The sequence below is a fragment of the Gasterosteus aculeatus genome, unplaced genomic scaffold (genome assembly GCF_964276395.1).
Source record: "Gasterosteus aculeatus unplaced genomic scaffold, fGasAcu3.hap1.1 HAP1_SCAFFOLD_29, whole genome shotgun sequence".
Taxonomy (NCBI): Eukaryota; Metazoa; Chordata; class Actinopteri; order Perciformes; family Gasterosteidae; genus Gasterosteus; species Gasterosteus aculeatus.
In genome coordinates, this window is record NW_027554887.1 from 215,444 (window position 1) to 236,721 (window position 21,278).

The 21,278-nt window shown below is 44.9% G+C and overlaps 36 non-coding genes across 36 annotated transcripts; all 36 read left to right on the forward strand.

The window, feature by feature from the left end:
- Positions 1-399: 399 nt before the first annotated feature.
- LOC144393643 (U2 spliceosomal RNA) lies at positions 400-590 on the forward strand. Its single transcript, XR_013456484.1, has one exon. It is a non-coding gene; the product is annotated as a U2 spliceosomal RNA (small nuclear RNA).
- Positions 591-866: 276 nt separating this feature from the next.
- Positions 867-1,030, forward strand: LOC144393501 (U1 spliceosomal RNA). Its single transcript, XR_013456342.1, has one exon. It is a non-coding gene; the product is annotated as a U1 spliceosomal RNA (small nuclear RNA).
- Positions 1,031-1,472: 442 nt separating this feature from the next.
- LOC144393873 (U5 spliceosomal RNA) lies at positions 1,473-1,587 on the forward strand. The gene has a single exon (XR_013456713.1). It is a non-coding gene; the product is annotated as a U5 spliceosomal RNA (small nuclear RNA).
- A 602-nt stretch (positions 1,588-2,189) lies between these two features.
- LOC144393644 (U2 spliceosomal RNA) lies at positions 2,190-2,380 on the forward strand. Its single transcript, XR_013456485.1, has one exon. It is a non-coding gene; the product is annotated as a U2 spliceosomal RNA (small nuclear RNA).
- Positions 2,381-2,656: 276 nt separating this feature from the next.
- LOC144393503 (U1 spliceosomal RNA) lies at positions 2,657-2,820 on the forward strand. The gene has a single exon (XR_013456343.1). It is a non-coding gene; the product is annotated as a U1 spliceosomal RNA (small nuclear RNA).
- Positions 2,821-3,262: 442 nt separating this feature from the next.
- LOC144393874 (U5 spliceosomal RNA) lies at positions 3,263-3,377 on the forward strand. Its single transcript, XR_013456714.1, has one exon. It is a non-coding gene; the product is annotated as a U5 spliceosomal RNA (small nuclear RNA).
- Positions 3,378-3,979: 602 nt separating this feature from the next.
- On the forward strand, positions 3,980-4,170 carry LOC144393646 (U2 spliceosomal RNA). Its single transcript, XR_013456486.1, has one exon. It is a non-coding gene; the product is annotated as a U2 spliceosomal RNA (small nuclear RNA).
- Positions 4,171-4,446: 276 nt separating this feature from the next.
- On the forward strand, positions 4,447-4,610 carry LOC144393505 (U1 spliceosomal RNA). Its single transcript, XR_013456345.1, has one exon. It is a non-coding gene; the product is annotated as a U1 spliceosomal RNA (small nuclear RNA).
- Positions 4,611-5,052: 442 nt separating this feature from the next.
- On the forward strand, positions 5,053-5,167 carry LOC144393875 (U5 spliceosomal RNA). Its single transcript, XR_013456715.1, has one exon. It is a non-coding gene; the product is annotated as a U5 spliceosomal RNA (small nuclear RNA).
- A 602-nt stretch (positions 5,168-5,769) lies between these two features.
- On the forward strand, positions 5,770-5,960 carry LOC144393647 (U2 spliceosomal RNA). Its single transcript, XR_013456487.1, has one exon. It is a non-coding gene; the product is annotated as a U2 spliceosomal RNA (small nuclear RNA).
- Positions 5,961-6,236: 276 nt separating this feature from the next.
- Positions 6,237-6,400, forward strand: LOC144393506 (U1 spliceosomal RNA). Its single transcript, XR_013456346.1, has one exon. It is a non-coding gene; the product is annotated as a U1 spliceosomal RNA (small nuclear RNA).
- Positions 6,401-6,842: 442 nt separating this feature from the next.
- Positions 6,843-6,957, forward strand: LOC144393877 (U5 spliceosomal RNA). The gene has a single exon (XR_013456716.1). It is a non-coding gene; the product is annotated as a U5 spliceosomal RNA (small nuclear RNA).
- A 602-nt stretch (positions 6,958-7,559) lies between these two features.
- On the forward strand, positions 7,560-7,750 carry LOC144393705 (U2 spliceosomal RNA). Its single transcript, XR_013456546.1, has one exon. It is a non-coding gene; the product is annotated as a U2 spliceosomal RNA (small nuclear RNA).
- A 276-nt stretch (positions 7,751-8,026) lies between these two features.
- On the forward strand, positions 8,027-8,190 carry LOC144393507 (U1 spliceosomal RNA). The gene has a single exon (XR_013456348.1). It is a non-coding gene; the product is annotated as a U1 spliceosomal RNA (small nuclear RNA).
- A 442-nt stretch (positions 8,191-8,632) lies between these two features.
- On the forward strand, positions 8,633-8,747 carry LOC144393878 (U5 spliceosomal RNA). Its single transcript, XR_013456717.1, has one exon. It is a non-coding gene; the product is annotated as a U5 spliceosomal RNA (small nuclear RNA).
- Positions 8,748-9,349: 602 nt separating this feature from the next.
- Positions 9,350-9,540, forward strand: LOC144393648 (U2 spliceosomal RNA). Its single transcript, XR_013456488.1, has one exon. It is a non-coding gene; the product is annotated as a U2 spliceosomal RNA (small nuclear RNA).
- Positions 9,541-9,816: 276 nt separating this feature from the next.
- Positions 9,817-9,980, forward strand: LOC144393508 (U1 spliceosomal RNA). The gene has a single exon (XR_013456349.1). It is a non-coding gene; the product is annotated as a U1 spliceosomal RNA (small nuclear RNA).
- A 442-nt stretch (positions 9,981-10,422) lies between these two features.
- LOC144393879 (U5 spliceosomal RNA) lies at positions 10,423-10,537 on the forward strand. The gene has a single exon (XR_013456718.1). It is a non-coding gene; the product is annotated as a U5 spliceosomal RNA (small nuclear RNA).
- Positions 10,538-11,139: 602 nt separating this feature from the next.
- LOC144393706 (U2 spliceosomal RNA) lies at positions 11,140-11,330 on the forward strand. The gene has a single exon (XR_013456547.1). It is a non-coding gene; the product is annotated as a U2 spliceosomal RNA (small nuclear RNA).
- Positions 11,331-11,606: 276 nt separating this feature from the next.
- Positions 11,607-11,770, forward strand: LOC144393509 (U1 spliceosomal RNA). The gene has a single exon (XR_013456350.1). It is a non-coding gene; the product is annotated as a U1 spliceosomal RNA (small nuclear RNA).
- Positions 11,771-12,212: 442 nt separating this feature from the next.
- LOC144393934 (U5 spliceosomal RNA) lies at positions 12,213-12,329 on the forward strand. Its single transcript, XR_013456773.1, has one exon. It is a non-coding gene; the product is annotated as a U5 spliceosomal RNA (small nuclear RNA).
- Positions 12,330-12,929: 600 nt separating this feature from the next.
- LOC144393707 (U2 spliceosomal RNA) lies at positions 12,930-13,120 on the forward strand. The gene has a single exon (XR_013456548.1). It is a non-coding gene; the product is annotated as a U2 spliceosomal RNA (small nuclear RNA).
- Positions 13,121-13,396: 276 nt separating this feature from the next.
- On the forward strand, positions 13,397-13,560 carry LOC144393510 (U1 spliceosomal RNA). Its single transcript, XR_013456351.1, has one exon. It is a non-coding gene; the product is annotated as a U1 spliceosomal RNA (small nuclear RNA).
- Positions 13,561-14,002: 442 nt separating this feature from the next.
- LOC144393880 (U5 spliceosomal RNA) lies at positions 14,003-14,117 on the forward strand. The gene has a single exon (XR_013456719.1). It is a non-coding gene; the product is annotated as a U5 spliceosomal RNA (small nuclear RNA).
- A 602-nt stretch (positions 14,118-14,719) lies between these two features.
- On the forward strand, positions 14,720-14,910 carry LOC144393708 (U2 spliceosomal RNA). The gene has a single exon (XR_013456549.1). It is a non-coding gene; the product is annotated as a U2 spliceosomal RNA (small nuclear RNA).
- Positions 14,911-15,186: 276 nt separating this feature from the next.
- Positions 15,187-15,350, forward strand: LOC144393511 (U1 spliceosomal RNA). Its single transcript, XR_013456352.1, has one exon. It is a non-coding gene; the product is annotated as a U1 spliceosomal RNA (small nuclear RNA).
- Positions 15,351-15,792: 442 nt separating this feature from the next.
- Positions 15,793-15,907, forward strand: LOC144393935 (U5 spliceosomal RNA). The gene has a single exon (XR_013456774.1). It is a non-coding gene; the product is annotated as a U5 spliceosomal RNA (small nuclear RNA).
- Positions 15,908-16,509: 602 nt separating this feature from the next.
- On the forward strand, positions 16,510-16,700 carry LOC144393740 (U2 spliceosomal RNA). Its single transcript, XR_013456581.1, has one exon. It is a non-coding gene; the product is annotated as a U2 spliceosomal RNA (small nuclear RNA).
- Positions 16,701-16,976: 276 nt separating this feature from the next.
- LOC144393512 (U1 spliceosomal RNA) lies at positions 16,977-17,140 on the forward strand. Its single transcript, XR_013456353.1, has one exon. It is a non-coding gene; the product is annotated as a U1 spliceosomal RNA (small nuclear RNA).
- A 442-nt stretch (positions 17,141-17,582) lies between these two features.
- Positions 17,583-17,697, forward strand: LOC144393881 (U5 spliceosomal RNA). The gene has a single exon (XR_013456721.1). It is a non-coding gene; the product is annotated as a U5 spliceosomal RNA (small nuclear RNA).
- A 602-nt stretch (positions 17,698-18,299) lies between these two features.
- On the forward strand, positions 18,300-18,490 carry LOC144393709 (U2 spliceosomal RNA). The gene has a single exon (XR_013456550.1). It is a non-coding gene; the product is annotated as a U2 spliceosomal RNA (small nuclear RNA).
- Positions 18,491-18,766: 276 nt separating this feature from the next.
- LOC144393514 (U1 spliceosomal RNA) lies at positions 18,767-18,930 on the forward strand. The gene has a single exon (XR_013456354.1). It is a non-coding gene; the product is annotated as a U1 spliceosomal RNA (small nuclear RNA).
- A 442-nt stretch (positions 18,931-19,372) lies between these two features.
- On the forward strand, positions 19,373-19,487 carry LOC144393883 (U5 spliceosomal RNA). The gene has a single exon (XR_013456723.1). It is a non-coding gene; the product is annotated as a U5 spliceosomal RNA (small nuclear RNA).
- A 602-nt stretch (positions 19,488-20,089) lies between these two features.
- On the forward strand, positions 20,090-20,280 carry LOC144393710 (U2 spliceosomal RNA). Its single transcript, XR_013456551.1, has one exon. It is a non-coding gene; the product is annotated as a U2 spliceosomal RNA (small nuclear RNA).
- Positions 20,281-20,556: 276 nt separating this feature from the next.
- On the forward strand, positions 20,557-20,720 carry LOC144393515 (U1 spliceosomal RNA). Its single transcript, XR_013456355.1, has one exon. It is a non-coding gene; the product is annotated as a U1 spliceosomal RNA (small nuclear RNA).
- A 442-nt stretch (positions 20,721-21,162) lies between these two features.
- LOC144393884 (U5 spliceosomal RNA) lies at positions 21,163-21,277 on the forward strand. Its single transcript, XR_013456724.1, has one exon. It is a non-coding gene; the product is annotated as a U5 spliceosomal RNA (small nuclear RNA).
- Position 21,278: the final 1 nt, after the last annotated feature.

Below are 21,278 nucleotides of genomic sequence, written 5' to 3' on the forward strand. Positions count from 1 at the left end.
GTCTCAAATCAGCAAATCATTGTCTGAATTCATTGTGAAATCAACAAGATTTTCAGCAGGAATCATCACTGGAGTCACTAGTGGAGCCTTGCAGCAAGTCTCAAATCTCTGTCTGAATCCATTGTGAAATCAACAAGATTTTCAGCAGGACTTTACAGTGATTAATCATCACTGGAGTCTCTAGTGTCTGAAACAACAGTGAAATCAACCAGATTTCAGCAGGAGTTTACACTTTTGCTTGTAAACAAATCAATGATTTTAGCTTTTTTGAGGACGGGGGCAGCGTGGGGAGTGGGTTGTTAAGTAGCAAGCGACTGCTACGCCCAGTTGAAAGAACCGCACCGCGACAATTGAGATATGTGCTGGTACGTTGGGTCTGCAAACAAACAGTTTGGTGTTATCGCTTCTCGGCCTTTTGGCTAAGATCAAGTGTAGTATCTGTTCTTATCAGTTTAATATCTGATATGTCCTCTATACGAGGACTACATATTAAGCCGATTTTTAGCTCTGGGAGATGAAAAAGGGGCTTGCTCCGTTCACTCCAAGCATCGACCCGGTATTGCAGCACCTCCGGGAACGGTGCACCCTTTAAATTGTGGAAAATAAAAGAAATGGTAACCTGAATCAGTGGTGTGGTGTTGGAAATGATTTCTGCTTTGAGTAAAACAAGTCTCACCTCCACATAGTTTTTAAGACTGAGGCTTTTGGCAAGTGACTTATGCTTACTCATCAATAGTGCCTTTGTTTTGCAAGTCTCAAATCACTGATTTTAACTTCACCGATCTGTGAGGACGGTGCCATCTGCGAACCGTCACCACAAATGCTGTGACTGGGAATACCGTCCCTGCCTCTGTCACCACCAACTCATACTTACCTGGCAGGGGAGATACCATGATCAAGAAGGTGGTTCACCCAGGGCGAGGCTCAGTCATTGCACTGCGACTGTGCTGACCACTGCGAATTCCCCAAATGTGGGAATCTCGACTGCATAATTTGTGGTAGTGGGGGACTGCGTTCGCGCTCTCCCCTGATATTGAAGTCAAAGAAAAACCAGGTGTCCCGTTTAATCATCACTGTCTGAATCCCTAGTGAAATCAACCACATTTCAGCAGGATTTTACACGGATTAATCACCACTGCACTGGAGTCTCCGGTGGAGGGAGTCTACAATCAGCAAATCACTGTCTGAATCCAAAGTGAAATCAACCAGATTTCAGCATTAATCATCACTGCGCTGGAGTCTCCAGTGGAGCACGTCTCAAATCAGCAAATCACTGTCTGAATCCAAAGTGAAATCAAGCACATTTCAGCAGGACTTTACACTTTTGCTTGTAAACAAATCAATGAGTTTTTGATGGCTGGTGCTGGGGAATGGGTTTGGCATTGGACAACCGCAGCTCAACCAGTCCCAACCACAAGAGGGATCACTGTTGCGACTGGGATATAAGGCTGCCTGTCACCTGATTCCGCAACTGACTTTGGTTTCTCTTCAATACGCATAAGTCTTTCGCCTTTTACTAAAGACTTCCGTGGAGAGGAACAACAATGAGTTGACCATATTTTTGGCAGGCTCTGCCAATTGGCTGAGCCTCATGTACTTGTGTGAAAAGAAAAGTAGTTGGACAGAGGCTCCTGACAATGGAGCACAAACAAAGTTGTGTTTACTTATCACTGGAGTCACTAGTGCAGCAAGTCTCAAATCACTGTCTGAATCCAAAGTGAAATCAACCAGATTTCAGCAGGATTTTACAGGGATTAATGGTCACTTTACTGGAGTCTCCGGTGGAGCACGTCTCAAATCAGCAAATCACTGTCTGAATTCATTGTGAAATCAACAAGATTTTCAGCAGGAATCATCACTGGAGTCACTAGTGGAGCCTTGCAGCAAGTCTCAAATCTCTGTCTGAATCCATTGTGAAATCAACAAGATTTTCAGCAGGACTTTACAGTGATTAATCATCACTGGAGTCTCTAGTGTCTGAAACAACAGTGAAATCAACCAGATTTCAGCAGGAGTTTACACTTTTGCTTGTAAACAAATCAATGATTTTAGCTTTTTTGAGGACGGGGGCAGCGTGGGGAGTGGGTTGTTAAGTAGCAAGCGACTGCTACGCCCAGTTGAAAGAACCGCACCGCGACAATTGAGATATGTGCTGGTACGTTGGGTCTGCAAACAAACAGTTTGGTGTTATCGCTTCTCGGCCTTTTGGCTAAGATCAAGTGTAGTATCTGTTCTTATCAGTTTAATATCTGATATGTCCTCTATACGAGGACTACATATTAAGCCGATTTTTAGCTCTGGGAGATGAAAAAGGGGCTTGCTCCGTTCACTCCAAGCATCGACCCGGTATTGCAGCACCTCCGGGAACGGTGCACCCTTTAAATTGTGGAAAATAAAAGAAAGGGTAACCTGAATCAGTGGTGTGGTGTTGGAAATGATTTCTGCTTTGAGTAAAACAAGTCTCACCTCCACATAGTTTTTAAGACTGAGGCTTTTGGCAAGTGACTTATGCTTACTCATCAATAGTGCCTTTGTTTTGCAAGTCTCAAATCACTGATTTTAACTTCACCGATCTGTGAGGACGGTGCCATCTGCGAACCGTCACCACAAATGCTGTGACTGGGAATACCGTCCCTGCCTCTGTCACCACCAACTCATACTTACCTGGCAGGGGAGATACCATGATCAAGAAGGTGGTTCACCCAGGGCGAGGCTCAGTCATTGCACTGCGACTGTGCTGACCACTGCGAATTCCCCAAATGTGGGAATCTCGACTGCATAATTTGTGGTAGTGGGGGACTGCGTTCGCGCTCTCCCCTGATATTGAAGTCAAAGAAAAACCAGGTGTCCCGTTTAATCATCACTGTCTGAATCCCTAGTGAAATCAACCACATTTCAGCAGGATTTTACACGGATTAATCACCACTGCACTGGAGTCTCCGGTGGAGGGAGTCTACAATCAGCAAATCACTGTCTGAATCCAAAGTGAAATCAACCAGATTTCAGCATTAATCATCACTGCGCTGGAGTCTCCAGTGGAGCACGTCTCAAATCAGCAAATCACTGTCTGAATCCAAAGTGAAATCAAGCACATTTCAGCAGGACTTTACACTTTTGCTTGTAAACAAATCAATGAGTTTTTGATGGCTGGTGCTGGGGAATGGGTTTGGCATTGGACAACCGCAGCTCAACCAGTCCCAACCACAAGAGGGATCACTGTTGCGACTGGGATATAAGGCTGCCTGCCACCTGATTCCGCAACTGACTTTGGTTTCTCTTCAATACGCATAAGTCTTTCGCCTTTTACTAAAGACTTCCGTGGAGAGGAACAACAATGAGTTGACCATATTTTTGGCAGGCTCTGCCAATTGGCTGAGCCTCATGTACTTGTGTGAAAAGAAAAGTAGTTGGACAGAGGCTCCTGACAATGGAGCACAAACAAAGTTGTGTTTACTTATCACTGGAGTCACTAGTGCAGCAAGTCTCAAATCACTGTCTGAATCCAAAGTGAAATCAACCAGATTTCAGCAGGATTTTACAGGGATTAATGGTCACTTTACTGGAGTCTCCGGTGGAGCACGTCTCAAATCAGCAAATCACTGTCTGAATTCATTGTGAAATCAACAAGATTTTCAGCAGGAATCATCACTGGAGTCACTAGTGGAGCCTTGCAGCAAGTCTCAAATCTCTGTCTGAATCCATTGTGAAATCAACAAGATTTTCAGCAGGACTTTACAGTGATTAATCATCACTGGAGTCTCTAGTGTCTGAAACAACAGTGAAATCAACCAGATTTCAGCAGGAGTTTACACTTTTGCTTGTAAACAAATCAATGATTTTAGCTTTTTTGAGGACGGGGGCAGCGTGGGGAGTGGGTTGTTAAGTAGCAAGCGACTGCTACGCCCAGTTGAAAGAACCGCACCGCGACAATTGAGATATGTGCTGGTACGTTGGGTCTGCAAACAAACAGTTTGGTGTTATCGCTTCTCGGCCTTTTGGCTAAGATCAAGTGTAGTATCTGTTCTTATCAGTTTAATATCTGATATGTCCTCTATACGAGGACTACATATTAAGCCGATTTTTAGCTCTGGGAGATGAAAAAGGGGCTTGCTCCGTTCACTCCAAGCATCGACCCGGTATTGCAGCACCTCCGGGAACGGTGCACCCTTTAAATTGTGGAAAATAAAAGAAAGGGTAACCTGAATCAGTGGTGTGGTGTTGGAAATGATTTCTGCTTTGAGTAAAACAAGTCTCACCTCCACATAGTTTTTAAGACTGAGGCTTTTGGCAAGTGACTTATGCTTACTCATCAATAGTGCCTTTGTTTTGCAAGTCTCAAATCACTGATTTTAACTTCACCGATCTGTGAGGACGGTGCCATCTGCGAACCGTCACCACAAATGCTGTGACTGGGAATACCGTCCCTGCCTCTGTCACCACCAACTCATACTTACCTGGCAGGGGAGATACCATGATCAAGAAGGTGGTTCACCCAGGGCGAGGCTCAGTCATTGCACTGCGACTGTGCTGACCACTGCGAATTCCCCAAATGTGGGAATCTCGACTGCATAATTTGTGGTAGTGGGGGACTGCGTTCGCGCTCTCCCCTGATATTGAAGTCAAAGAAAAACCAGGTGTCCCGTTTAATCATCACTGTCTGAATCCCTAGTGAAATCAACCACATTTCAGCAGGATTTTACACGGATTAATCACCACTGCACTGGAGTCTCCGGTGGAGGGAGTCTACAATCAGCAAATCACTGTCTGAATCCAAAGTGAAATCAACCAGATTTCAGCATTAATCATCACTGCGCTGGAGTCTCCAGTGGAGCACGTCTCAAATCAGCAAATCACTGTCTGAATCCAAAGTGAAATCAAGCACATTTCAGCAGGACTTTACACTTTTGCTTGTAAACAAATCAATGAGTTTTTGATGGCTGGTGCTGGGGAATGGGTTTGGCATTGGACAACCGCAGCTCAACCAGTCCCAACCACAAGAGGGATCACTGTTGCGACTGGGATATAAGGCTGCCTGCCACCTGATTCCGCAACTGACTTTGGTTTCTCTTCAATACGCATAAGTCTTTCGCCTTTTACTAAAGACTTCCGTGGAGAGGAACAACAATGAGTTGACCATATTTTTGGCAGGCTCTGCCAATTGGCTGAGCCTCATGTACTTGTGTGAAAAGAAAAGTAGTTGGACAGAGGCTCCTGACAATGGAGCACAAACAAAGTTGTGTTTACTTATCACTGGAGTCACTAGTGCAGCAAGTCTCAAATCACTGTCTGAATCCAAAGTGAAATCAACCAGATTTCAGCAGGATTTTACAGGGATTAATGGTCACTTTACTGGAGTCTCCGGTGGAGCACGTCTCAAATCAGCAAATCACTGTCTGAATTCATTGTGAAATCAACAAGATTTTCAGCAGGAATCATCACTGGAGTCACTAGTGGAGCCTTGCAGCAAGTCTCAAATCTCTGTCTGAATCCATTGTGAAATCAACAAGATTTTCAGCAGGACTTTACAGTGATTAATCATCACTGGAGTCTCTAGTGTCTGAAACAACAGTGAAATCAACCAGATTTCAGCAGGAGTTTACACTTTTGCTTGTAAACAAATCAATGATTTTAGCTTTTTTGAGGACGGGGGCAGCGTGGGGAGTGGGTTGTTAAGTAGCAAGCGACTGCTACGCCCAGTTGAAAGAACCGCACCGCGACAATTGAGATATGTGCTGGTACGTTGGGTCTGCAAACAAACAGTTTGGTGTTATCGCTTCTCGGCCTTTTGGCTAAGATCAAGTGTAGTATCTGTTCTTATCAGTTTAATATCTGATATGTCCTCTATACGAGGACTACATATTAAGCCGATTTTTAGCTCTGGGAGATGAAAAAGGGGCTTGCTCCGTTCACTCCAAGCATCGACCCGGTATTGCAGCACCTCCGGGAACGGTGCACCCTTTAAATTGTGGAAAATAAAAGAAATGGTAACCTGAATCAGTGGTGTGGTGTTGGAAATGATTTCTGCTTTGAGTAAAACAAGTCTCACCTCCACATAGTTTTTAAGACTGAGGCTTTTGGCAAGTGACTTATGCTTACTCATCAATAGTGCCTTTGTTTTGCAAGTCTCAAATCACTGATTTTAACTTCACCGATCTGTGAGGACGGTGCCATCTGCGAACCGTCACCACAAATGCTGTGACTGGGAATACCGTCCCTGCCTCTGTCACCACCAACTCATACTTACCTGGCAGGGGAGATACCATGATCAAGAAGGTGGTTCACCCAGGGCGAGGCTCAGTCATTGCACTGCGACTGTGCTGACCACTGCGAATTCCCCAAATGTGGGAATCTCGACTGCATAATTTGTGGTAGTGGGGGACTGCGTTCGCGCTCTCCCCTGATATTGAAGTCAAAGAAAAACCAGGTGTCCCGTTTAATCATCACTGTCTGAATCCCTAGTGAAATCAACCACATTTCAGCAGGATTTTACACGGATTAATCACCACTGCACTGGAGTCTCCGGTGGAGGGAGTCTACAATCAGCAAATCACTGTCTGAATCCAAAGTGAAATCAACCAGATTTCAGCATTAATCATCACTGCGCTGGAGTCTCCAGTGGAGCACGTCTCAAATCAGCAAATCACTGTCTGAATCCAAAGTGAAATCAAGCACATTTCAGCAGGACTTTACACTTTTGCTTGTAAACAAATCAATGAGTTTTTGATGGCTGGTGCTGGGGAATGGGTTTGGCATTGGACAACCGCAGCTCAACCAGTCCCAACCACAAGAGGGATCACTGTTGCGACTGGGATATAAGGCTGCCTGCCACCTGATTCCGCAACTGACTTTGGTTTCTCTTCAATACGCATAAGTCTTTCGCCTTTTACTAAAGACTTCCGTGGAGAGGAACAACAATGAGTTGACCATATTTTTGGCAGGCTCTGCCAATTGGCTGAGCCTCATGTACTTGTGTGAAAAGAAAAGTAGTTGGACAGAGGCTCCTGACAATGGAGCACAAACAAAGTTGTGTTTACTTATCACTGGAGTCACTAGTGCAGCAAGTCTCAAATCACTGTCTGAATCCAAAGTGAAATCAACCAGATTTCAGCAGGATTTTACAGGGATTAATGGTCACTTTACTGGAGTCTCCGGTGGAGCACGTCTCAAATCAGCAAATCACTGTCTGAATTCATTGTGAAATCAACAAGATTTTCAGCAGGAATCATCACTGGAGTCACTAGTGGAGCCTTGCAGCAAGTCTCAAATCTCTGTCTGAATCCATTGTGAAATCAACAAGATTTTCAGCAGGACTTTACAGTGATTAATCATCACTGGAGTCTCTAGTGTCTGAAACAACAGTGAAATCAACCAGATTTCAGCAGGAGTTTACACTTTTGCTTGTAAACAAATCAATGATTTTAGCTTTTTTGAGGACGGGGGCAGCGTGGGGAGTGGGTTGTTAAGTAGCAAGCGACTGCTACGCCCAGTTGAAAGAACCGCACCGCGACAATTGAGATATGTGCTGGTACGTTGGGTCTGCAAACAAACAGTTTGGTGTTATCGCTTCTCGGCCTTTTGGCTAAGATCAAGTGTAGTATCTGTTCTTATCAGTTTAATATCTGATATGTCCTCTATACGAGGACTACATATTAAGCCGATTTTTAGCTCTGGGAGATGAAAAAGGGGCTTGCTCCGTTCACTCCAAGCATCGGCCCGGTATTGCAGCACCTCCGGGAACGGTGCACCCTTTAAATTGTGGAAAATAAAAGAAAGGGTAACCTGAATCAGTGGTGTGGTGTTGGAAATGATTTCTGCTTTGAGTAAAACAAGTCTCACCTCCACATAGTTTTTAAGACTGAGGCTTTTGGCAAGTGACTTATGCTTACTCATCAATAGTGCCTTTGTTTTGCAAGTCTCAAATCACTGATTTTAACTTCACCGATCTGTGAGGACGGTGCCATCTGCGAACCGTCACCACAAATGCTGTGACTGGGAATACCGTCCCTGCCTCTGTCACCACCAACTCATACTTACCTGGCAGGGGAGATACCATGATCAAGAAGGTGGTTCACCCAGGGCGAGGCTCAGTCATTGCACTGCGACTGTGCTGACCACTGCGAATTCCCCAAATGTGGGAATCTCGACTGCATAATTTGTGGTAGTGGGGGACTGCGTTCGCGCTCTCCCCTGATATTGAAGTCAAAGAAAAACCAGGTGTCCCGTTTAATCATCACTGTCTGAATCCCTAGTGAAATCAACCACATTTCAGCAGGATTTTACACGGATTAATCACCACTGCACTGGAGTCTCCGGTGGAGGGAGTCTACAATCAGCAAATCACTGTCTGAATCCAAAGTGAAATCAACCAGATTTCAGCATTAATCATCACTGCGCTGGAGTCTCCAGTGGAGCACGTCTCAAATCAGCAAATCACTGTCTGAATCCAAAGTGAAATCAAGCACATTTCAGCAGGACTTTACACTTTTGCTTGTAAACAAATCAATGAGTTTTTGATGGCTGGTGCTGGGGAATGGGTTTGGCATTGGACAACCGCAGCTCAACCAGTCCCAACCACAAGAGGGATCACTGTTGCGACTGGGATATAAGGCTGCCTGCCACCTGATTCCGCAACTGACTTTGGTTTCTCTTCAATACGCATAAGTCTTTCGCCTTTTACTAAAGACTTCCGTGGAGAGGAACAACAATGAGTTGACCATATTTTTGGCAGGCTCTGCCAATTGGCTGAGCCTCATGTACTTGTGTGAAAAGAAAAGTAGTTGGACAGAGGCTCCTGACAATGGAGCACAAACAAAGTTGTGTTTACTTATCACTGGAGTCACTAGTGCAGCAAGTCTCAAATCACTGTCTGAATCCAAAGTGAAATCAACCAGATTTCAGCAGGATTTTACAGGGATTAATGGTCACTTTACTGGAGTCTCCGGTGGAGCACGTCTCAAATCAGCAAATCACTGTCTGAATTCATTGTGAAATCAACAAGATTTTCAGCAGGAATCATCACTGGAGTCACTAGTGGAGCCTTGCAGCAAGTCTCAAATCTCTGTCTGAATCCATTGTGAAATCAACAAGATTTTCAGCAGGACTTTACAGTGATTAATCATCACTGGAGTCTCTAGTGTCTGAAACAACAGTGAAATCAACCAGATTTCAGCAGGAGTTTACACTTTTGCTTGTAAACAAATCAATGATTTTAGCTTTTTTGAGGACGGGGGCAGCGTGGGGAGTGGGTTGTTAAGTAGCAAGCGACTGCTACGCCCAGTTGAAAGAACCGCACCGCGACAATTGAGATATGTGCTGGTACGTTGGGTCTGCAAACAAACAGTTTGGTGTTATCGCTTCTCGGCCTTTTGGCTAAGATCAAGTGTAGTATCTGTTCTTATCAGTTTAATATCTGATATGTCCTCTATACGAGGACTACATATTAAGCCGATTTTTAGCTCTGGGAGATGAAAAAGGGGCTTGCTCCGTTCACTCCAAGCATCGACCCGGTATTGCAGCACCTCCGGGAACGGTGCACCCTTTAAATTGTGGAAAATAAAAGAAAGGGTAACCTGAATCAGTGGTGTGGTGTTGGAAATGATTTCTGCTTTGAGTAAAACAAGTCTCACCTCCACATAGTTTTTAAGACTGAGGCTTTTGGCAAGTGACTTATGCTTACTCATCAATAGTGCCTTTGTTTTGCAAGTCTCAAATCACTGATTTTAACTTCACCGATCTGTGAGGACGGTGCCATCTGCGAACCGTCACCACAAATGCTGTGACTGGGAATACCGTCCCTGCCTCTGTCACCACCAACTCATACTTACCTGGCAGGGGAGATACCATGATCAAGAAGGTGGTTCACCCAGGGCGAGGCTCAGTCATTGCACTGCGACTGTGCTGACCACTGCGAATTCCCCAAATGTGGGAATCTCGACTGCATAATTTGTGGTAGTGGGGGACTGCGTTCGCGCTCTCCCCTGATATTGAAGTCAAAGAAAAACCAGGTGTCCCGTTTAATCATCACTGTCTGAATCCCTAGTGAAATCAACCACATTTCAGCAGGATTTTACACGGATTAATCACCACTGCACTGGAGTCTCCGGTGGAGGGAGTCTACAATCAGCAAATCACTGTCTGAATCCAAAGTGAAATCAACCAGATTTCAGCATTAATCATCACTGCGCTGGAGTCTCCAGTGGAGCACGTCTCAAATCAGCAAATCACTGTCTGAATCCAAAGTGAAATCAAGCACATTTCAGCAGGACTTTACACTTTTGCTTGTAAACAAATCAATGAGTTTTTGATGGCTGGTGCTGGGGAATGGGTTTGGCATTGGACAACCGCAGCTCAACCAGTCCCAACCACAAGAGGGATCACTGTTGCGACTGGGATATAAGGCTGCCTGCCACCTGATTCCGCAACTGACTTTGGTTTCTCTTCAATACGCATAAGTCTTTCGCCTTTTACTAAAGACTTCCGTGGAGAGGAACAACAATGAGTTGACCATATTTTTGGCAGGCTCTGCCAATTGGCTGAGCCTCATGTACTTGTGTGAAAAGAAAAGTAGTTGGACAGAGGCTCCTGACAATGGAGCACAAACAAAGTTGTGTTTACTTATCACTGGAGTCACTAGTGCAGCAAGTCTCAAATCACTGTCTGAATCCAAAGTGAAATCAACCAGATTTCAGCAGGATTTTACAGGGATTAATGGTCACTTTACTGGAGTCTCCGGTGGAGCACGTCTCAAATCAGCAAATCACTGTCTGAATTCATTGTGAAATCAACAAGATTTTCAGCAGGAATCATCACTGGAGTCACTAGTGGAGCCTTGCAGCAAGTCTCAAATCTCTGTCTGAATCCATTGTGAAATCAACAAGATTTTCAGCAGGACTTTACAGTGATTAATCATCACTGGAGTCTCTAGTGTCTGAAACAACAGTGAAATCAACCAGATTTCAGCAGGAGTTTACACTTTTGCTTGTAAACAAATCAATGATTTTAGCTTTTTTGAGGACGGGGGCAGCGTGGGGAGTGGGTTGTTAAGTAGCAAGCGACTGCTACGCCCAGTTGAAAGAACCGCACCGCGACAATTGAGATATGTGCTGGTACGTTGGGTCTGCAAACAAACAGTTTGGTGTTATCGCTTCTCGGCCTTTTGGCTAAGATCAAGTGTAGTATCTGTTCTTATCAGTTTAATATCTGATATGTCCTCTATACGAGGACTACATATTAAGCCGATTTTTAGCTCTGGGAGATGAAAAAGGGGCTTGCTCCGTTCACTCCAAGCATCGGCCCGGTATTGCAGCACCTCCGGGAACGGTGCACCCTTTAAATTGTGGAAAATAAAAGAAAGGGTAACCTGAATCAGTGGTGTGGTGTTGGAAATGATTTCTGCTTTGAGTAAAACAAGTCTCACCTCCACATAGTTTTTAAGACTGAGGCTTTTGGCAAGTGACTTATGCTTACTCATCAATAGTGCCTTTGTTTTGCAAGTCTCAAATCACTGATTTTAACTTCACCGATCTGTGAGGACGGTGCCATCTGCGAACCGTCACCACAAATGCTGTGACTGGGAATACCGTCCCTGCCTCTGTCACCACCAACTCATACTTACCTGGCAGGGGAGATACCATGATCAAGAAGGTGGTTCACCCAGGGCGAGGCTCAGTCATTGCACTGCGACTGTGCTGACCACTGCGAATTCCCCAAATGTGGGAATCTCGACTGCATAATTTGTGGTAGTGGGGGACTGCGTTCGCGCTCTCCCCTGATATTGAAGTCAAAGAAAAACCAGGTGTCCCGTTTAATCATCACTGTCTGAATCCCTAGTGAAATCAACCACATTTCAGCAGGATTTTACACGGATTAATCACCACTGCACTGGAGTCTCCGGTGGAGGGAGTCTACAATCAGCAAATCACTGTCTGAATCCAAAGTGAAATCAACCAGATTTCAGCATTAATCATCACTGCGCTGGAGTCTCCAGTGGAGCACGTCTCAAATCAGCAAATCACTGTCTGAATCCAAAGTGAAATCAAGCACATTTCAGCAGGACTTTACACTTTTGCTTGTAAACAAATCAATGAGTTTTTGATGGCTGGTGCTGGGGAATGGGTTTGGCATTGGACAACCGCAGCTCAACCAGTCCCAACCACAAGAGGGATCACTGTTGCGACTGGGATATAAGGCTGCCTGCCACCTGATTCCGCAACTGACTTTGGTTTCTCTTCAATACGCATAAGTCTTTCGCCTTTTACTAAAGACTTCCGTGGAGAGGAACAACAATGAGTTGACCATATTTTTGGCAGGCTCTGGCAATTGGCTGAGCCTCATGTACTTGTGTGAAAAGAAAAGTAGTTGGACAGAGGCTCCTGACAATGGAGCACAAACAAAGTTGTGTTTACTTATCACTGGAGTCACTAGTGCAGCAAGTCTCAAATCACTGTCTGAATCCAAAGTGAAATCAACCAGATTTCAGCAGGATTTTACAGGGATTAATGGTCACTTTACTGGAGTCTCCGGTGGAGCACGTCTCAAATCAGCAAATCACTGTCTGAATTCATTGTGAAATCAACAAGATTTTCAGCAGGAATCATCACTGGAGTCACTAGTGGAGCCTTGCAGCAAGTCTCAAATCTCTGTCTGAATCCATTGTGAAATCAACAAGATTTTCAGCAGGACTTTACAGTGATTAATCATCACTGGAGTCTCTAGTGTCTGAAACAACAGTGAAATCAACCAGATTTCAGCAGGAGTTTACACTTTTGCTTGTAAACAAATCAATGATTTTAGCTTTTTTGAGGACGGGGGCAGCGTGGGGAGTGGGTTGTTAAGTAGCAAGCGACTGCTACGCCCAGTTGAAAGAACCGCACCGCGACAATTGAGATATGTGCTGGTACGTTGGGTCTGCAAACAAACAGTTTGGTGTTATCGCTTCTCGGCCTTTTGGCTAAGATCAAGTGTAGTATCTGTTCTTATCAGTTTAATATCTGATATGTCCTCTATACGAGGACTACATATTAAGCCGATTTTTAGCTCTGGGAGATGAAAAAGGGGCTTGCTCCGTTCACTCCAAGCATCGGCCCGGTATTGCAGCACCTCCGGGAACGGTGCACCCTTTAAATTGTGGAAAATAAAAGAAAGGGTAACCTGAATCAGTGGTGTGGTGTTGGAAATGATTTCTGCTTTGAGTAAAACAAGTCTCACCTCCACATAGTTTTTAAGACTGAGGCTTTTGGCAAGTGACTTATGCTTACTCATCAATAGTGCCTTTGTTTTGCAAGTCTCAAATCACTGATTTTAACTTCACCGATCTGTGAGGACGGTGCCATCTGCGAACCGTCACCACAAATGCTGTGACTGGGAATACCGTCCCTGCCTCTGTCACCACCAACTCATACTTACCTGGCAGGGGAGATACCATGATCAAGAAGGTGGTTCACCCAGGGCGAGGCTCAGTCATTGCACTGCGACTGTGCTGACCACTGCGAATTCCCCAAATGTGGGAATCTCGACTGCATAATTTGTGGTAGTGGGGGACTGCGTTCGCGCTCTCCCCTGATATTGAAGTCAAAGAAAAACCAGGTGTCCCGTTTAATCATCACTGTCTGAATCCCTAGTGAAATCAACCACATTTCAGCAGGATTTTACACGGATTAATCACCACTGCACTGGAGTCTCCGGTGGAGGGAGTCTACAATCAGCAAATCACTGTCTGAATCCAAAGTGAAATCAACCAGATTTCAGCATTAATCATCACTGCGCTGGAGTCTCCAGTGGAGCACGTCTCAAATCAGCAAATCACTGTCTGAATCCAAAGTGAAATCAAGCACATTTCAGCAGGACTTTACACTTTTGCTTGTAAACAAATCAATGAGTTTTTGATGGCTGGTGCTGGGGAATGGGTTTGGCATTGGACAACCGCAGCTCAACCAGTCCCAACCACAAGAGGGATCACTGTTGCGACTGGGATATAAGGCTGCCTGCCACCTGATTCCGCAACTGACTTTGGTTTCTCTTCAATACGCATAAGTCTTTCGCCTTTTACTAAAGACTTCCGTGGAGAGGAACAACAATGAGTTGACCATATTTTTGGCAGGCTCTGCCAATTGGCTGAGCCTCATGTACTTGTGTGAAAAGAAAAGTAGTTGGACAGAGGCTCCTGACAATGGAGCACAAACAAAGTTGTGTTTACTTATCACTGGAGTCACTAGTGCAGCAAGTCTCAAATCACTGTCTGAATCCAAAGTGAAATCAACCAGATTTCAGCAGGATTTTACAGGGATTAATGGTCACTTTACTGGAGTCTCCGGTGGAGCACGTCTCAAATCAGCAAATCACTGTCTGAATTCATTGTGAAATCAACAAGATTTTCAGCAGGAATCATCACTGGAGTCACTAGTGGAGCCTTGCAGCAAGTCTCAAATCTCTGTCTGAATCCATTGTGAAATCAACAAGATTTTCAGCAGGACTTTACAGTGATTAATCATCACTGGAGTCTCTAGTGTCTGAAACAACAGTGAAATCAACCAGATTTCAGCAGGAGTTTACACTTTTGCTTGTAAACAAATCAATGATTTTAGCTTTTTTGAGGACGGGGGCAGCGTGGGGAGTGGGTTGTTAAGTAGCAAGCGACTGCTACGCCCAGTTGAAAGAACCGCACCGCGACAATTGAGATATGTGCTGGTACGTTGGGTCTGCAAACAAACAGTTTGGTGTTATCGCTTCTCGGCCTTTTGGCTAAGATCAAGTGTAGTATCTGTTCTTATCAGTTTAATATCTGATATGTCCTCTATACGAGGACTACATATTAAGCCGATTTTTAGCTCTGGGAGATGAAAAAGGGGCTTGCTCCGTTCACTCCAAGCATCGGCCCGGTATTGCAGCACCTCCGGGAACGGTGCACCCTTTAAATTGTGGAAAATAAAAGAAAGGGTAACCTGAATCAGTGGTGTGGTGTTGGAAATGATTTCTGCTTTGAGTAAAACAAGTCTCACCTCCACATAGTTTTTAAGACTGAGGCTTTTGGCAAGTGACTTATGCTTACTCATCAATAGTGCCTTTGTTTTGCAAGTCTCAAATCACTGATTTTAACTTCACCGATCTGTGAGGACGGTGCCATCTGCGAACCGTCACCACAAATGCTGTGACTGGGAATACCGTCCCTGCCTCTGTCACCACCAACTCATACTTACCTGGCAGGGGAGATACCATGATCAAGAAGGTGGTTCACCCAGGGCGAGGCTCAGTCATTGCACTGCGACTGTGCTGACCACTGCGAATTCCCCAAATGTGGGAATCTCGACTGCATAATTTGTGGTAGTGGGGGACTGCGTTCGCGCTCTCCCCTGATATTGAAGTCAAAGAAAAACCAGGTGTCCCGTTTAATCATCACTGTCTGAATCCCTAGTGAAATCAACCACATTTCAGCAGGATTTTACACGGATTAATCACCACTGCACTGGAGTCTCCGGTGGAGGGAGTCTACAATCAGCAAATCACTGTCTGAATCCAAAGTGAAATCAACCAGATTTCAGCATTAATCATCACTGCGCTGGAGTCTCCAGTGGAGCACGTCTCAAATCAGCAAATCACTGTCTGAATCCAAAGTGAAATCAAGCACATTTCAGCAGGACTTTACACTTTTGCTTGTAAACAAATCAATGAGTTTTTGATGGCTGGTGCTGGGGAATGGGTTTGGCATTGGACAACCGCAGCTCAACCAGTCCCAACCACAAGAGGGATCACTGTTGCGACTGGGATATAAGGCTGCCTGCCACCTGATTCCGCAACTGACTTTGGTTTCTCTTCAATACGCATAAGTCTTTCGCCTTTTACTAAAGACTTCTGTGGAGAGGAACAACAATGAGTTGACCATATTTTTGGCAGGCTCTGCCAATTGGCTGAGCCTCATGTACTTGTGTGAAAAGAAAAGTAGTTGGACAGAGGCTCCTGACAATGGAGCACAAACAAAGTTGTGTTTACTTATCACTGGAGTCACTAGTGCAGCAAGTCTCAAATCACTGTCTGAATCCAAAGTGAAATCAACCAGATTTCAGCAGGATTTTACAGGGATTAATGGTCACTTTACTGGAGTCTCCGGTGGAGCACGTCTCAAATCAGCAAATCACTGTCTGAATTCATTGTGAAATCAACAAGATTTTCAGCAGGAATCATCACTGGAGTCACTAGTGGAGCCTTGCAGCAAGTCTCAAATCTCTGTCTGAATCCATTGTGAAATCAACAAGATTTTCAGCAGGACTTTACAGTGATTAATCATCACTGGAGTCTCTAGTGTCTGAAACAACAGTGAAATCAACCAGATTTCAGCAGGAGTTTACACTTTTGCTTGTAAACAAATCAATGATTTTAGCTTTTTTGAGGACGGGGGCAGCGTGGGGAGTGGGTTGTTAAGTAGCAAGCGACTGCTACGCCCAGTTGAAAGAACCGCACCGCGACAATTGAGATATGTGCTGGTACGTTGGGTCTGCAAACAAACAGTTTGGTGTTATCGCTTCTCGGCCTTTTGGCTAAGATCAAGTGTAGTATCTGTTCTTATCAGTTTAATATCTGATATGTCCTCTATACGAGGACTACATATTAAGCCGATTTTTAGCTCTGGGAGATGAAAAAGGGGCTTGCTCCGTTCACTCCAAGCATCGGCCCGGTATTGCAGCACCTCGGGGAACGGTGCACCCTTTAAATTGTGGAAATTAAAAGAAAGGGTAACCTGAATCAGTGGTGTGGTGTTGGAAATGATTTCTGCTTTGAGTAAAACAAGTCTCACCTCCACATAGTTTTTAAGACTGAGGCTTTTGGCAAGTGACTTATGCTTACTCATCAATAGTGCCTTTGTTTTGCAAGTCTCAAATCACTGATTTTAACTTCACCGATCTGTGAGGACGGTGCCATCTGCGAACCGTCACCACAAATGCTGTGACTGGGAATACCGTCCCTGCCTCTGTCACCACCAACTCATACTTACCTGGCAGGGGAGATACCATGATCAAGAAGGTGGTTCACCCAGGGCGAGGCTCAGTCATTGCACTGCGACTGTGCTGACCACTGCGAATTCCCCAAATGTGGGAATCTCGACTGCATAATTTGTGGTAGTGGGGGACTGCGTTCGCGCTCTCCCCTGATATTGAAGTCAAAGAAAAACCAGGTGTCCCGTTTAATCATCACTGTCTGAATCCCTAGTGAAATCAACCACATTTCAGCAGGATTTTACACGGATTAATCACCACTGCACTGGAGTCTCCGGTGGAGGGAGTCTACAATCAGCAAATCACTGTCTGAATCCAAAGTGAAATCAACCAGATTTCAGCATTAATCATCACTGCGCTGGAGTCTCCAGTGGAGCACGTCTCAAATCAGCAAATCACTGTCTGAATCCAAAGTGAAATCAAGCACATTTCAGCAGGACTTTACACTTTTGCTTGTAAACAAATCAATGAGTTTTTGATGGCTGGTGCTGGGGAATGGGTTTGGCATTGGACAACCGCAGCTCAACCAGTCCCAACCACAAGAGGGATCACTGTTGCGACTGGGATATAAGGCTGCCTGCCACCTGATTCCGCAACTGACTTTGGTTTCTCTTCAATACGCATAAGTCTTTCGCCTTTTACTAAAGACTTCCGTGGAGAGGAACAACAATGAGTTGACCATATTTTTGGCAGGCTCTGCCAATTGGCTGAGCCTCATGTACTTGTGTGAAAAGAAAAGTAGTTGGACAGAGGCTCCTGACAATGGAGCACAAACAAAGTTGTGTTTACTTATCACTGGAGTCACTAGTGCAGCAAGTCTCAAATCACTGTCTGAATCCAAAGTGAAATCAACCAGATTTCAGCAGGATTTTACAGGGATTAATGGTCACTTTACTGGAGTCTCCGGTGGAGCACGTCTCAAATCAGCAAATCACTGTCTGAATTCATTGTGAAATCAACAAGATTTTCAGCAGGAATCATCACTGGAGTCACTAGTGGAGCCTTGCAGCAAGTCTCAAATCTCTGTCTGAATCCATTGTGAAATCAACAAGATTTTCAGCAGGACTTTACAGTGATTAATCATCACTGGAGTCTCTAGTGTCTGAAACAACAGTGAAATCAACCAGATTTCAGCAGGAGTTTACACTTTTGCTTGTAAACAAATCAATGATTTTAGCTTTTTTGAGGACGGGGGCAGCGTGGGGAGTGGGTTGTTAAGTAGCAAGCGACTGCTACGCCCAGTTGAAAGAACCGCACCGCGACAATTGAGATATGTGCTGGTACGTTGGGTCTGCAAACAAACAGTTTGGTGTTATCGCTTCTCGGCCTTTTGGCTAAGATCAAGTGTAGTATCTGTTCTTATCAGTTTAATATCTGATATGTCCTCTATACGAGGACTACATATTAAGCCGATTTTTAGCTCTGGGAGATGAAAAAGGGGCTTGCTCCGTTCACTCCAAGCATCGGCCCGGTATTGCAGCACCTCCGGGAACGGTGCACCCTTTAAATTGTGGAAAATAAAAGAAAGGGTAACCTGAATCAGTGGTGTGGTGTTGGAAATGATTTCTGCTTTGAGTAAAACAAGTCTCACCTCCACATAGTTTTTAAGACTGAGGCTTTTGGCAAGTGACTTATGCTTACTCATCAATAGTGCCTTTGTTTTGCAAGTCTCAAATCACTGATTTTAACTTCACCGATCTGTGAGGACGGTGCCATCTGCGAACCGTCACCACAAATGCTGTGACTGGGAATACCGTCCCTGCCTCTGTCACCACCAACTCATACTTACCTGGCAGGGGAGATACCATGATCAAGAAGGTGGTTCACCCAGGGCGAGGCTCAGTCATTGCACTGCGACTGTGCTGACCACTGCGAATTCCCCAAATGTGGGAATCTCGACTGCATAATTTGTGGTAGTGGGGGACTGCGTTCGCGCTCTCCCCTGATATTGAAGTCAAAGAAAAACCAGGTGTCCCGTTTAATCATCACTGTCTGAATCCCTAGTGAAATCAACCACATTTCAGCAGGATTTTACACGGATTAATCACCACTGCACTGGAGTCTCCGGTGGAGGGAGTCTACAATCAGCAAATCACTGTCTGAATCCAAAGTGAAATCAACCAGATTTCAGCATTAATCATCACTGCGCTGGAGTCTCCAGTGGAGCACGTCTCAAATCAGCAAATCACTGTCTGAATCCAAAGTGAAATCAAGCACATTTCAGCAGGACTTTACACTTTTGCTTGTAAACAAATCAATGAGTTTTTGATGGCTGGTGCTGGGGAATGGGTTTGGCATTGGACAACCGCAGCTCAACCAGTCCCAACCACAAGAGGGATCACTGTTGCGACTGGGATATAAGGCTGCCTGCCACCTGATTCCGCAACTGACTTTGGTTTCTCTTCAATACGCATAAGTCTTTCGCCTTTTACTAAAGACTTCCGTGGAGAGGAACAACAATGAGTTGACCATATTTTTGGCAGGCTCTGCCAATTGGCTGAGCCTCATGTACTTGTGTGAAAAGAAAAGTAGTTGGACAGAGGCTCCTGACAATGGAGCACAAACAAAGTTGTGTTTACTTATCACTGGAGTCACTAGTGCAGCAAGTCTCAAATCACTGTCTGAATCCAAAGTGAAATCAACCAGATTTCAGCAGGATTTTACAGGGATTAATGGTCACTTTACTGGAGTCTCCGGTGGAGCACGTCTCAAATCAGCAAATCACTGTCTGAATTCATTGTGAAATCAACAAGATTTTCAGCAGGAATCATCACTGGAGTCACTAGTGGAGCCTTGCAGCAAGTCTCAAATCTCTGTCTGAATCCATTGTGAAATCAACAAGATTTTCAGCAGGACTTTACAGTGATTAATCATCACTGGAGTCTCTAGTGTCTGAAACAACAGTGAAATCAACCAGATTTCAGCAGGAGTTTACACTTTTGCTTGTAAACAAATCAATGATTTTAGCTTTTTTGAGGACGGGGGCAGCGTGGGGAGTGGGTTGTTAAGTAGCAAGCGACTGCTACGCCCAGTTGAAAGAACCGCACCGCGACAATTGAGATATGTGCTGGTACGTTGGGTCTGCAAACAAACAGTTTGGTGTTATCGCTTCTCGGCCTTTTGGCTAAGATCAAGTGTAGTATCTGTTCTTATCAGTTTAATATCTGATATGTCCTCTATACGAGGACTACATATTAAGCCGATTTTTAGCTCTGGGAGATGAAAAAGGGGCTTGCTCCGTTCACTCCAAGCATCGGCCCGGTATTGCAGCACCTCCGGGAACGGTGCACCCTTTAAATTGTGGAAAATAAAAGAAAGGGTAACCTGAATCAGTGGTGTGGTGTTGGAAATGATTTCTGCTTTGAGTAAAACAAGTCTCACCTCCACATAGTTTTTAAGACTGAGGCTTTTGGCAAGTGACTTATGCTTACTCATCAATAGTGCCTTTGTTTTGCAAGTCTCAAATCACTGATTTTAACTTCACCGATCTGTGAGGACGGTGCCATCTGCGAACCGTCACCACAAATGCTGTGACTGGGAATACCGTCCCTGCCTCTGTCACCACCAACTCATACTTACCTGGCAGGGGAGATACCATGATCAAGAAGGTGGTTCACCCAGGGCGAGGCTCAGTCATTGCACTGCGACTGTGCTGACCACTGCGAATTCCCCAAATGTGGGAATCTCGACTGCATAATTTGTGGTAGTGGGGGACTGCGTTCGCGCTCTCCCCTGATATTGAAGTCAAAGAAAAACCAGGTGTCCCGTTTAATCATCACTGTCTGAATCCCTAGTGAAATCAACCACATTTCAGCAGGATTTTACACGGATTAATCACCACTGCACTGGAGTCTCCGGTGGAGGGAGTCTACAATCAGCAAATCACTGTCTGAATCCAAAGTGAAATCAACCAGATTTCAGCATTAATCATCACTGCGCTGGAGTCTCCAGTGGAGCACGTCTCAAATCAGCAAATCACTGTCTGAATCCAAAGTGAAATCAAGCACATTTCAGCAGGACTTTACACTTTTGCTTGTAAACAAATCAATGAGTTTTTGATGGCTGGTGCTGGGGAATGGGTTTGGCATTGGACAACCGCAGCTCAACCAGTCCCAACCACAAGAGGGATCACTGTTGCGACTGGGATATAAGGCTGCCTGCCACCTGATTCCGCAACTGACTTTGGTTTCTCTTCAATACGCATAAGTCTTTCGCCTTTTACTAAAGACTTCCGTGGAGAGGAACAACAATGAGTTGACCATATTTTTGGCAGGCTCTGCCAATTGGCTGAGC